Below are 12,690 nucleotides of genomic sequence, written 5' to 3' on the forward strand. Positions count from 1 at the left end.
CCTGGAGTGCCTCATGTCGTACGCACCCGACGTCCAAGCGATGCTCTTGCCGGCCGGGGGGAGACTGGAGCAGGCACCTTCGTGAAGCACGGAAGGAGACGTCAAGGCCGATGCAGTAAGTGCCGGGGCGCCATACGATTCCACGTGAAGCCGGGATGCCAAGCAACGTCGTGGCTCTCACCCTGTCTCTACTCATCAACGTTGCACAACGTACATACATCTACTCATCAACGTTGCACAAGTAGATGCATCTGTGTTATGTTTTTTGATTTGTTACAGATTGCATATGCATCATGCATGCAGATGCACGGCCAGTCGGTCGTCATTGCTAGCGCCGATCAACGTCAGCACAGCCGTACCACTGAGACGAGTCTATACGCCCTATTCGCTTGAACTGCTTATCAGTCATGATACAATATTTTTCTCTCGCAATAAAACAGCATTAGTGCTTATCAGCAAAAACCATCAGCCGAACAGGTATATGTTTCTGTCGTGGTTTATATATATTATTTTTTAGGCTTTGGTTTTATGAAAGACACGGCGAAAGCAATCATAATTTAGACCGCGCTGAATGTGCAAGACAATGTAGGAGAGACATACAATTTATTAGGCAACCGAAATAAGATCGTGAATTTTAATTGGGGGAAAATGTGAACTTAGACTGTTTATGTGAACTTCGACCGGTTTATCATACCATGATTTGATAGACTATACTGTTAATTTGATAGATTATACTATTAATAAATTTATGGCTTGGTAATTTTATGAGTCTATATATTTATTAAGCTCTAAGTCTAACATTTTTCGCGACTGTATCATAGCACATTTTTCATTAGGAGGAAATAGAGTGAACAAGTTACAAACCTTCCGCCGGTAATGAGAGTTACCGAAGAACTAGGATCCGAGAGAAGGACTTAGGCATATTACGTATCATTACTAGAAGGGGAGACGCTAGCGTCCAGACGTCTGCCCCAAGAGGCGTCGAGACGTAGCTCCCATCCAGCTGCAAAGTTATCTGGTTCCACCCATAACAGAGGGGATAGCTCACGCCCTGCTGCACACACAGGCGGGGACCGCCCATGCCCCTACCGCCATCCCCCTCCCTTTCCCGCGCTCGCCGCCGTGCCGCGTTCCATCCCTCCGCTTCCCATGCGCATGCACGACGGCAGGTGGGTCATATTGCAACATGAGCAACATCAGATCTACTTTTGCAATATCCAGATGAAACACTTACAACACATGTCTGAAATAACTGGAACACTTGCAAACATACGTCTGAAACACCAGAAAAACACATGTGTAGCCATTGCAAAATATATGCAACATCTAGATGAAACAGTAGAAACATATGTTTGAAGCATAAACATACGCTTGCAACCATACATATATATGCAACATCTAGATTTACTTTTGCAACATCCAAATGAAACACTTGCAACATATGTCTAAAACAGATGAAACAGTCGGAACATACACTTGAAACATACGTGTATAGCCATTGCAATATGTGCAACATCTTGATCTATTTTTTGCAACACCGATATAAAACACTTGCAACATACCTCTGAAACACTTAAAACATACGTTTGCAAAACTTGCAACGTCGCGATTGTCCTCCATGGAGTTGTTCACAACGTGGCTCCGGATACTAGTTGTCAGTCGCTTGATAACCCCTGCTGCTGACAGGGAGGATGAGCGGCCGGTTAGGGCGGCTGGGCGGTGGCCTGATCGGTAGGGCGGCGGCGGCATGGCTGGAGGAGGCGACAGCTCGGGAGGGTAGGCTGCCGCGCTCTATGCCATGCAACCATATCTACAGAAACTTATGATAATGCACATCATCATGCGAGAAGATCAAGCCACAGAAATGCATGAGAAGCTATAGAATACTTCCCTTTATGTATTAGTCAGCTTCTGAAACTATAATATAATTACTCTGTTGATGAATGAATTCACTCTTTCTTTCGCAAAAAAAAAAAGAGAAAGAAAGAAATGCACGAGAAGCATACCAATATACTATAACTACGTACAACTAGTTTGGCAATCACTATAACCAAATGTATGGACAGAGACTGCACTGCACAGTGGACATAGATCATTTTCGCTTAGGGCACCATTTGCTTAATTAGGGACATGTATCACAAACACCATTTGCGTAGTGGACTACTAGTACCCTCACTACTGCAACCAGTTACCTGGTCACCTGGGCAGGGCAAAGTTCACTCCCTGACACGTCCACCAGTTTCCACGGCGCTACTCCTGCTGTACAGTACTACACACATGTGCATGCGAACAGGGCCCCACTAGGCGTCACCTCACCTTCACCTCTGTCGCAGTTCCGCGCTGCCGAGTACTCCTCTGTCAAGAAAACATGTGACTACGTTTGCAAAATTAGTTTATATTTGATCCAATTTATAGCAAATATTATTCACATTTATGACTCTAAATTAATTTATTAAAAAAATAAATTTTGTAATTAATCTAATGATATTTATTTGATATTATAAATATTTATATTTTTTTTATCTATAACTAAGTAAATGTCCATGCGCTGCAACTGCAACAGTACATATTGTGGGGGGCGATTGCACGGAGCCGGGGTGGACATCACGCGTGGGGCGAGTGCCAGGTGCACGATATGTTTTAGTTGTAGAGATAGAGATAGATTTTAGAAAGATTAGCAATAATTTTTTTATAAGTTTGTGTTTTACAATACATACATGTTATCCGGTATTTTTTTCCCGTTGCAACACCCGAGCATTCACATTAATCATAACAAGTTTAAGTTTCACAATACATGTTCTGCAATATACCGTATAATTAATAATCTAATCTCCCAATAGTTTGACCAGGAGAATATGCTTTGCATGGACACCAAGCTGCAGCTGGTCAGTAATCAAAGATGATCCAGAAGATTTTCATGTCCAAGATGCGACGTTTGACTTCTTGCAGCTGAAGCATGCAGATGGCTCAAGTTATAGTGAGAAGTATCCTGCATATAAGTTGTTTGTTAATTTTTAAAGTTAAAGTACTATTGATATCTAAAAAAAAGGTATCGACGTGTGATGCATTACCTCTTTCATGAAGTTAGAACCTCTTTATATACGATATTCTTTGTGAATATATCTTTTGTCGGTTTCTTCTTCTCCTTCCCTTTCCCTTTTCCCTTGTTGACATCCTTCTCAGTAGCCGGCACGGCTAGGATCCTAATGTTCGATCTTGCCATAGCTCTTGATAGCGCCACATACAATCGGCCGTGCGAGAACACTGATTCTGCCGAGTGTACCCCGACGTTTGGAATAGTCTGCCCCTGTGCCTTGTTAACGGTCATCGCGAAGCTGAGCCGAATAGGGAACTGCTTTCTCTTAAATTGGAAAGGGAACATCTCGTCATCCGACGGGCATAAGGGTTTGCGAGGCATAAAAACCCGCTTTCCAGCGTGCTGTCCCAACACAATTTACGCGTGTATTCTTTTGGAACCCCCGTATGATAAGCCTGGTACCATTATAAAGTCCGTTTGCAGGGTCAATGTTCCTAAGCAATATGACCGGACAACCAATCTTTAGCTTCAACACATATGGAGATAGACCATTGGGTGTCAAAGTGTTAAGGAATTCCTTAGGGTAGTAGTTGTCCGGATCATCCACCGTACAGTCAAAACTATGGTACACCATCTCATCCCCGTGGAACCGACCTATCATCTTTATATTAATTATATCAACCCAGTCGTTCTGTGTAGATAAGATTGCTCGAGAGGTGATATAATCTTTGCTTGACATATTTACATCGAGGTTAGGGAATATGCTATCAATTAGAGTATCAAGGTCACTGTCTTCCCCAGTGTGTGGTATGCATATATCATGAGAAAGACGGATTTCATCATCAACAGTTGCCTCCTCAGATCCTCCACCGACACGCATATGTTAGGATGCATTACAACTGGTCGTTCCAATAGCATGTTGATTTTTTCTTTGATGATAGGCTTCACGGCGCCTCTTATTAATTGCATCCTTTTGTTGTTGCCATCGAGTTCTATCCCTTTCCCTCTTACGTAGTTTAGCATCGACTGCAGTTAATTTTGAATTAATATAAGTTAACATACACATAGTACATGCCATGTAATATTTGATTACAATGCTATATTACCTTCTTTGGAGGTGTTAGTCTTGTCTCCCAATGGTGCACGAGAATTATTATCCATTGTATGAATATATCTATAATAAAATAATGCAATTAGCACTTAAAGGCTATAATGAATCAAAGATGTATCAAACAAAAATAATCAATGCCTTTTATTTCTTCCGGACATCAAAAGGGATGAGGTGTAAAAACTATCCCTGAGATAAGAAAAATAATTAGCATACATAACCCCAAAAAATGACAGAAACTGCTGCAAGGTTAAGAGATGAAAATGCATTGCATTTTATTTATGGGATGATAATTAGTTTCTAAAGCATGGCAGTGTGCTGCAAGAAGCAAAGATGTGGCAGTAGACTAAGTGCACTATAATTTTTCTGAATTTTATTCATGCTGCACCAGGCGAAATGCAGTAGTAACTTCACAACCAGGTGAAGGCATATGTCATGTTGCAGTTATGAAAGAGACCTAGTTTGTACAGCATGGTAGTTTGCTGCAAGAAGCAAAGAGGTGGCAGTAGACCAAGTGCACTATAATTTTTTTTGAATTTTATTCATGCTGCACCAGACCAAGTGCAGTAGAAACTCGATCATCAGTGAGTTGCAAACTCCAGAAAAGAAATTGTTTCAGTGAGCTAGAGAGCCATGAAAGTTCCTAGCTACAAACTCAAATTGGTTAAGTGAGGTAGTTGTGAAATTTCTACCAACTCCAGTCCTAAAATTCTTAGGTAGACAACTTCATACTGTATGGGGATATATATTAGTTTGCCAAGGTGAATCAAGTAAAAAACTACATTGCTAAACACCATATATGGAAAGTGTGTACATAATTACCTGAGAACCAGTGAAGGCTCACAATCTTCCAGGGACCTTCACTCAGTGATGGGAATTCTCAGCAACCTAAGAAAATATCAGAAAGAAGAGTTCACTAATCACACACTCCACTGTGATGAGATAATTCATCGGTCTACTAATAATCAACAAAAAGCTTTCTGAGAAGGTAGCCCATCACGGCTCAGTTATGTTGATTTTTTGCCTAAGCTGGCTGTATATTCATCCACAAAACCAACTGTGATCAATCTAATTAACAAAATTAATTTCGCTAAATGGACTGTTAATAAGACATATCAGAGTAAGTTTCATATGTGGTCTCTAAAGTTGTTCCACTTTCTCTTTTACATCTAGAAACTATTACTGAAGCTGAAGGAACTATGTGCCTGCAACTGCAACTATGTGCCTGCAACTGCATACAGTGGAACACCAACTTTCATGTTCATCAATTTTATAATTATTTACCCCAGTCAAGCATTAGTAGAGCACGTGGTCCTAAATCTATACTGAATTCAGATCCTAAATTGAGATTTAGGACCACAGTGAGCAGTTAATGGAGGCATTGATTAAACAGGTAGAAAAAGAAATTAAACAGATAGTAAAAGTAGCACAACAAAATCAAAAAATTTATATGGCAAAGGTGCTGCTGCATCCTTTTTCAGTCAAGGCTGGTTGCTAGTAGAGTTTCAGTTCTTACCCATGGATTGTTCTCTAGAAATTATGGAGCATGGATTGAAACTTCAGCTAGCATTAATATCATTGAAAGTTTAAACTGAATACTTAGATGGCATGACAATATAAAATAAGATTCCATGTATTTATAACTGATCCATAAGTCACCATACATATTTAGTCGAGAGGAAAAGAACTACTGCAAAGAGCATGCCACATTTTATGTTGTAAGGACCAGTATGCACAAAAGGCCATATTTCATTTCACCATTACCTAAAGATCTCACCATAACCAAGAATAGATCAATCTGTGTTCTTTTCAAACAGTGGTTATAAAAATTGCACATTGGTATGATTCCCGTAAGTAATAGGTTTCAGTTAGTACAGTTCTGAACAATCTGATGAGGTTCCAGTGGTAACAAATAATTAGCAGCACTACTATGAAATCAGGAGGTCCTCCAGTGGTATAAACTAAGTCGTATGAAAAAACATGTGCCAAAAATCATGAACAAGCTTTCAGTCAAAAAAAAAAAAACATGAACAAGCTGTACTGAAACACATGTTTCTTTCATAGATTCATGAATAGAAGCTTTTTTTTTCATGATAGACCTTGGGATGCAAACAACTATACATGAATTCCATTTTGTCTGTGAAATTCAGAGCAACAAGGGCAATGCAATATACTGTCTGCCAATGAATAGTAATGAACCAACAAATAATAGAATAGACCCTCTCGTCCAGCACTTATAGAAATAGCTTGCAAAAAAATACACACCTGCACAAGCTTGACAGAGACCTGTATTTCTGAAGAGTGATATGCATAGGTATCAAACCATTATATTAGTGTTAATCTTTTGGTCATTCTATACTCCGAAAAGCAGAAAACTATATAGATTACTTAAGTTGGTATATTTCGATCACACAGAGAGCAGCTTCTCTTTTGGTCTTACCTTATGAAACAGAAAAATGTTCTACCACTCAAGATGATCCAGAGTAGAAAAAAGTGAAGTCTATCTTTTGTTATTTCAAGAAATTTGTAATTGTAAGGCCCTGTTTAGTTTCAAAAAATTTTCACCCCAAAGTGTCACATCGAATCTTGCGGCACATGCATGGAGTACTAAATGTAGACGAAAAAAAACTAATTGCACAGTTATCGGCAAAATCGCGAGACGAATCTTTTAAGCCTAATTAGCCCATGAAAAGCCTAAGTGCTACAGTAACCCACATGTGCTAGTGACCGATTAATTTGTATCATTAGATTCGTCTCGCAGTTTCCTGATGGGTTCTGTAATTTGTTTTTTTATTAGTATCCAAAAACCTCTCCCAACATCCTTCCGACACATCGATGTGACACCCAAAAATTTTCATTTCGCGAACTAAACACACCCTAAGTAGAAGTGAAATTCTGCAAGCAGATATGATGATCACTAAACAACAAAATTATAATCCTGAAAATATTCAGGGAATGACCATTATTTCATATACCTGACTACTTGGCTGTGGGCAGACCGTGCTTTAGTTTCTGGTTCTTATGATCGTTGCATGCCAACACTCGACGATTGGTGCATGGATTCAGACGGTGTATCCCCCAAACAAGGTTGGTCCCTGAGCTAACAAAAAAAGAAAGGAAAATGTTGGCAATACTGTCAGAGATAACACTGCAGATATCCAAATGCCTAATAATGGCCTATAGTTGCAGTAGTGGCACAAGCAAGTACTATGTAGTAGCTCATTATCTTGGAACTTGAGTACTCACTGATTTGTAGGCTAAAAAAATTGACAACAACCATGTTAGCATTTGGTGCCCTTTTCATTTTTTTCCTACTAAAGACTGCCATTTAATAAATTATTGTCCCCTGCTTTAGACTTATAGTATCATATTTAAAGAAATCTGCGATCCAGTATGGCACCAAAAAGGTTCTTTCTTCTTATTTGCAATGGTTGAACTTACCGGTTTTACAATTTGAATGCTTGTCTTTACTTACCATCTTCTGCATATTTACCTTCTTCACAACATCTACTGATTATATGTGATTATTATTTTCCTAAGGTGCTCTCTGAGGTGAACTATGTGCCTGCAACTGCATACACGTGGTCCTAAATCTATACTGAATTGAGATCCTTTTCCTCCTTTATATTTCATTTTGTTTGTGTCTCTGCATACCAATTGCCAGACAGTGAGCAGTGAATGGAGGCATTGATTGAACAGATAGATTGTGTTAAAGAAAAAGAAGCACAACAAAATAAAAAAAAAATGAGGACTGCTCAAAATCAATAAATCCATGTATTTAGATGGCATAATTCCATGTATTTATAAGTGATCAGTAAGACAACATACATATTTAGTCAACAGGAAAAGAACTACTGCAAAGAGCATGCCACATATTATGTTGTAAGGACCAGTATGCACACAATGCATGCAGAACATATGGTACAAAAGGCCACCTAAAGATTTCACCATCACCAAGAATAGATCAATATGTGTTCTTTTGTATTGTTTCACTTTCACCTTGAACATTCAGCAGGTTGTTTCAGATTTGCACCACATAAAGAGCTAGAATTGTAAAGCCAACTTGATACTGCTGCATTTTAGAAGTGGCGAGTGTTAGGAAGAACATGACCTTAGCCGTAGATCTAGCGGGTACATCTTGTAAATAAATAGCATGTCCTAGTACATGAACTAGACAGAGGATAGAGGGAGGAGTAGTGCTAGGTTACCGACCATCGTAGGCCATCGATCTAGAGGCATCTGCCATGGGCGTTGTGTCGGTGTCTGCGCGAGGGCAGCGACGGTTGGTGAAGACGGTGTCGGTGGTGGGCGGTGGCGACCGGCGGTGAAGACCGGTGGCGGCGCAGTGCAGTGGTGGCGGTGACGTGGTCCGGTGACGGCGCGGCTAGTGGCTTCCCGTCACTGGCTGCGCACCCTCTAGATCGGATTAGGGATTTCGGTGGGGAGCTCGGCTCAGGTGAACCTCGTACTCAGAGCCGTCGGCCCCCACCTCTATATATAGCGCAGTGTGACAGGGGCCCTCCAACCATAGTGGCTTGGGCGCCCCCGATTAGGGCGCGGATCAAAGGCCCAACTAGGCCGTTGGGCCCAGTTTGAGATTAGAGATCAATCTAACAATCTCCCCCTTGATCTCCTACCATCTTTCAATTTCATATCATTTACTTTTGTTCATTCCATTATAGATTAGCGCATAGAGCATGTTTCATCGTCACGGTCAATTGCCGATAGATTTAACAACTACAACACACCACTCTGTTCTGAAATAGATACTTAACTTTGGGCCTTCTTTTGTCCAGGAATTATAGGTTTTTTCTTAAACTCATGCCGACTACATGTTCTCTAAACACGTTGGGTGGTAAACCTTTTGTAAGCGGATCCACGAGCATCTTTTTGGTACTTATATGCTCAAGACTTATGACATGATCCCGGACTTTATTTTTCACAATATAATACTTTATGTCAATGTGTTTGGCAGCACCACTTGACTTATTATTGTGAGCATACTGTACTGCCAGATTATTATCGCAGTATAACTTAAGTGGTCTATAAATGTCGTCAACCACCTTCAAACCGAGTATGAACTTCTTTAGCCAGTTCACCTACCCCGTTGCCTCATAACACGCTATAAACTCGGCATACATTGTGGACGATGTAGTGACAGTTTACTTTGAGCTTTTCCATGAAATAGCTCCCCCTGCGAGAGTGAATACATATCCAGACGTGGATTTTCTATCATTTCCCGCATAATCAGAATCTGAATATCCCACTATATGGAGTGAATCAGATCTTCTATACGTCATCATGAGGCTTTTCGTTCCTTGCAAATAACGTAAGACTTTCTTTACTAATTTCTAGTGTTTTGTTTCAGGATTGCTCTGGAATGTGCCAAGTAACCCGGTAACAAATGCCAAGTCAGGGCGCGTGTCGATGTTTTACCACCGATAGCCTGCCACGGGGGTACCCGGGGCAGTATGTTCGGGCTTCGGCGTATGCCGAACTCGATGGTTAATGCAAGAGACAGCCGATTTATCCTGGTTCAGGCCCTCGATCGTAGATCGAGTAATAACCTTACGTCCAGTCGGCCTTAGCCTTTGCGTTGGATTGATTGTCAAGTGTTGTGTCGTACAATTGTTCTCTCCTTGCCTCAGGAGCCCTGCCCTCCTTTATATAGTCAGAAGGCCAGAGTCCTAGTCGGTTTACAATGAGGTTTCCTGGTAGGATTACTTAATAGTTCTACTACTAAGATTACATGGGAAGAATCCTAGTTGGACTAGATCTTCTTTCTCCCTTGCGGGGTATCCTGTGGGTCCCGCATCGACAAGCCCCCGAGCACTTCATGGTTGAGCTCTGAAAGTCTCACTTTGCTCTTTTAAGTCTTGTTGAGTAGGAACAAAATGTCATCCGAGTGCTTTCTGGAGTGAAACCTTGTAGCGCTTCTTGGGATCTTCGAGTGGTGAGTGCTTTTTTGAAAAAAGTACATCCATCGGGTTGTAGCCCCCGAGCCTCTTGCTAATTGGAACAAGGAGCTGGAGGATCTTGTCTTGAAGTTGCTCTGATTGTTCGTTGAAGTTTTATGAAAAAGAACTCGAATATGGCTCGTTCCGGGTTCTTTTTGTTGTAATGTCTTGAAGTGGTCTGCGTTGAGTAAGTCTTTTGGTGACGTGCGCTTTTTCGAAGAAAAAGTGCACTCACTGAGTGTAGCCCCCGAGCCTCTTGCTATTTGGAACAAAAAGTTGGAGGGTCTTGATCCTTTATGTTGCTTTAAAATTTGTGTTCTGAAGTAGTTTCCGAGACTTGGATTATTTCATCATCCGAGTAGTTACGCGGCATGCAGCCTCCGAGCTTATGTCCGGGTTCTTTTTGGTTGGGTGCAATTTTTCGTAAAAATTGCACTCACTGAGTGTAGCCCCCGAGCCTCTTGCTTTTGCTTTGCAAAAGTTGGAGGGTCCAGATTCTTGTCTTCAAAAAATTCTGTGGTTATGTATCCTGCTTTCTCCGAGTTCTTCTCTTTTAGAAAAGAGGTTGGATGAAGAGTCTTGATGTGTCTTGTATTCTTGGTCCTTTGTCTTTGGTTCCGAGCCTCCGGGAGTGGTTGAAAATGAAAGCCGAGCTCCCTAGCTTAGTGTTGATTAAGCTATGATGTTGGCCGAGCCCCTGAGCGTATATCCATGTTGTTTTGTTCAGGAAGAACTCGGATGCGAGGTGTTGGCGTATTCTTTTGATAGTCTGCTGTTGTCAGATGTAGTTGTGTGGTGGTGGTTGAGTGTAAATGCCTTTTGTTCACGGGTTGTACTGTGCTGGTATATTCTTTCGAATATGCCCGTCTTCGAGTACTGTTTCTTCTCGCCTGAGCCATCCATTATTGAGTCCTGTCTTTTCGCTGTGTCCTTTGCTAGGCTTATTTCGTTGGTACTCCTAGTCCATGTGCGCCGATCCTTTGGCCTATAAATACTGTCTTGGAGTGCTTATTTTCATTCATTGGACATTCTGTTGAAACCTTCGCGGTTGTGAACATGGTAGTTTGTGAAGTAGAGCAGCCCCCGGGCGTATTTTGTAGTTCCTATGTGTCTTGTCGTAGCTGGAGGAAGTCTTGTGATAGGGATTAGAGGTAGGCTAGTCCCGCGACAGCATTGTGCCAGGATGTACGTGGTGGTAGTTGGAGGAAGTCTTGTGATGTGGGCTTCGTTCCTTCATCCGGCAGTTCTGGGTTGATCCTCGTCGCCTGTCTTGAGACCGTCTGGCGCAGATCAACACCATATCCAGCATCACATCGGTCTTGGGTAGACAGATGCCCGCCGGCCTTCTCTGCTCCATGTTGCCCTGCCGTGCTGCCGATTTCCGCCTTGGATGCACTGCGTCCGTCCTTTGAAGAAAACAGTGTAGCTGATGGCGGTCTGTCCTTCCGAGTAGCAATTTGGGACACGTAGTCGTTCCAGAGCTTAGTCGTGTCCGTGTTCCTCTTTGCTACTTTGCTTTTCGTGGTGCCGAGTTCGTTGGGTCTTGTAAGATTTGTAATCCTCTATTTTTGAAGTCGCTTGTAATGTAACGAATCTTGTCTTCTTAGTTGTCTTTGACTTTTCTGTTGTGATCCCTATCGTTCATGAGACTACCGAGTTCTTTCTTACATAATCGGGTTCTTTTGTCCCTCATGAGGTAGCCCTTTCTTTCTTCTTGGTTCAACGAGTTGTTCTTGTAGTTATCTGATAACCCTGCTGTGGTGCTGTGCGGATAAGTCTGAAATCTGCCCGTTGGTTTGTACCGTTGTGTGGATTCGTGCCCTCCGTCGTTTTAGCTGCGTCGGTAAATGGACCGTTGTGTTTCCACGCTGTGCTTTAACGGGCCTTATGGGCCATTTGTATCACTGAGAAATCTATTTAAAGACCTTTTATCTTCCTTTCCCTTGTCGCCCAGCTCTTGCCTTTAAACCCTAGTTCTCAAAAACCCGCCGCCGTCATTGTCGCCATTGCCCGAGCGCCATCATTCTAGCTTCGTCCTCCTTAGCGCCTTTTTTGCTCCCGCCAGTTCATGGGAAAGAAGAAGACCGCAAGCAAGTCTCAGGCGACCTTCGTGGACGAGGAGTCATCCCTGTCTTTGATTGAAAACCAGGAGTTCGTGGCCATGAGGGCAGCTCAGAAGGTTTGGCCTGCTCCAACAACCAGCGAAGACCAGCTGCGCGAGCTCGTTAGTGATGGCTTGATCCAAAGCAAAGTCATCGCTGAATGGAGAGTTCCGGGCGAGCATCGGGTTCCGGCCCCGGGTCCTGGTGAGATTGTCCTTTTTGTTTCTTTTGTCCGCGCTGGACTTTGTCTTCCTGCTTCCGCCTTCCTTCATCAGTTTCTTGGCTATTTCGGGGTTAGTCTGAACCATCTAACCCCCAATGCCGTTCTCCATCTTTCTGTTTTTGTTCATCTTTGTGAAGCCTTCCTTGGGATCCCTCCTTCTCTCTCTCTTTTTCGCTTTTTCTTTCGCCTGAAACCTCAACCCCGCCGTGAGGAAACCAGTGCCCTCAGCGGTTGCGGGATTCAGTTTCGCCAGGGTCTCAAAA

Source organism: Miscanthus floridulus, chromosome 14 (assembly GCF_019320115.1).
Source record: "Miscanthus floridulus cultivar M001 chromosome 14, ASM1932011v1, whole genome shotgun sequence".
In the NCBI taxonomy this organism is placed as follows: Eukaryota; Viridiplantae; Streptophyta; class Magnoliopsida; order Poales; family Poaceae; genus Miscanthus; species Miscanthus floridulus.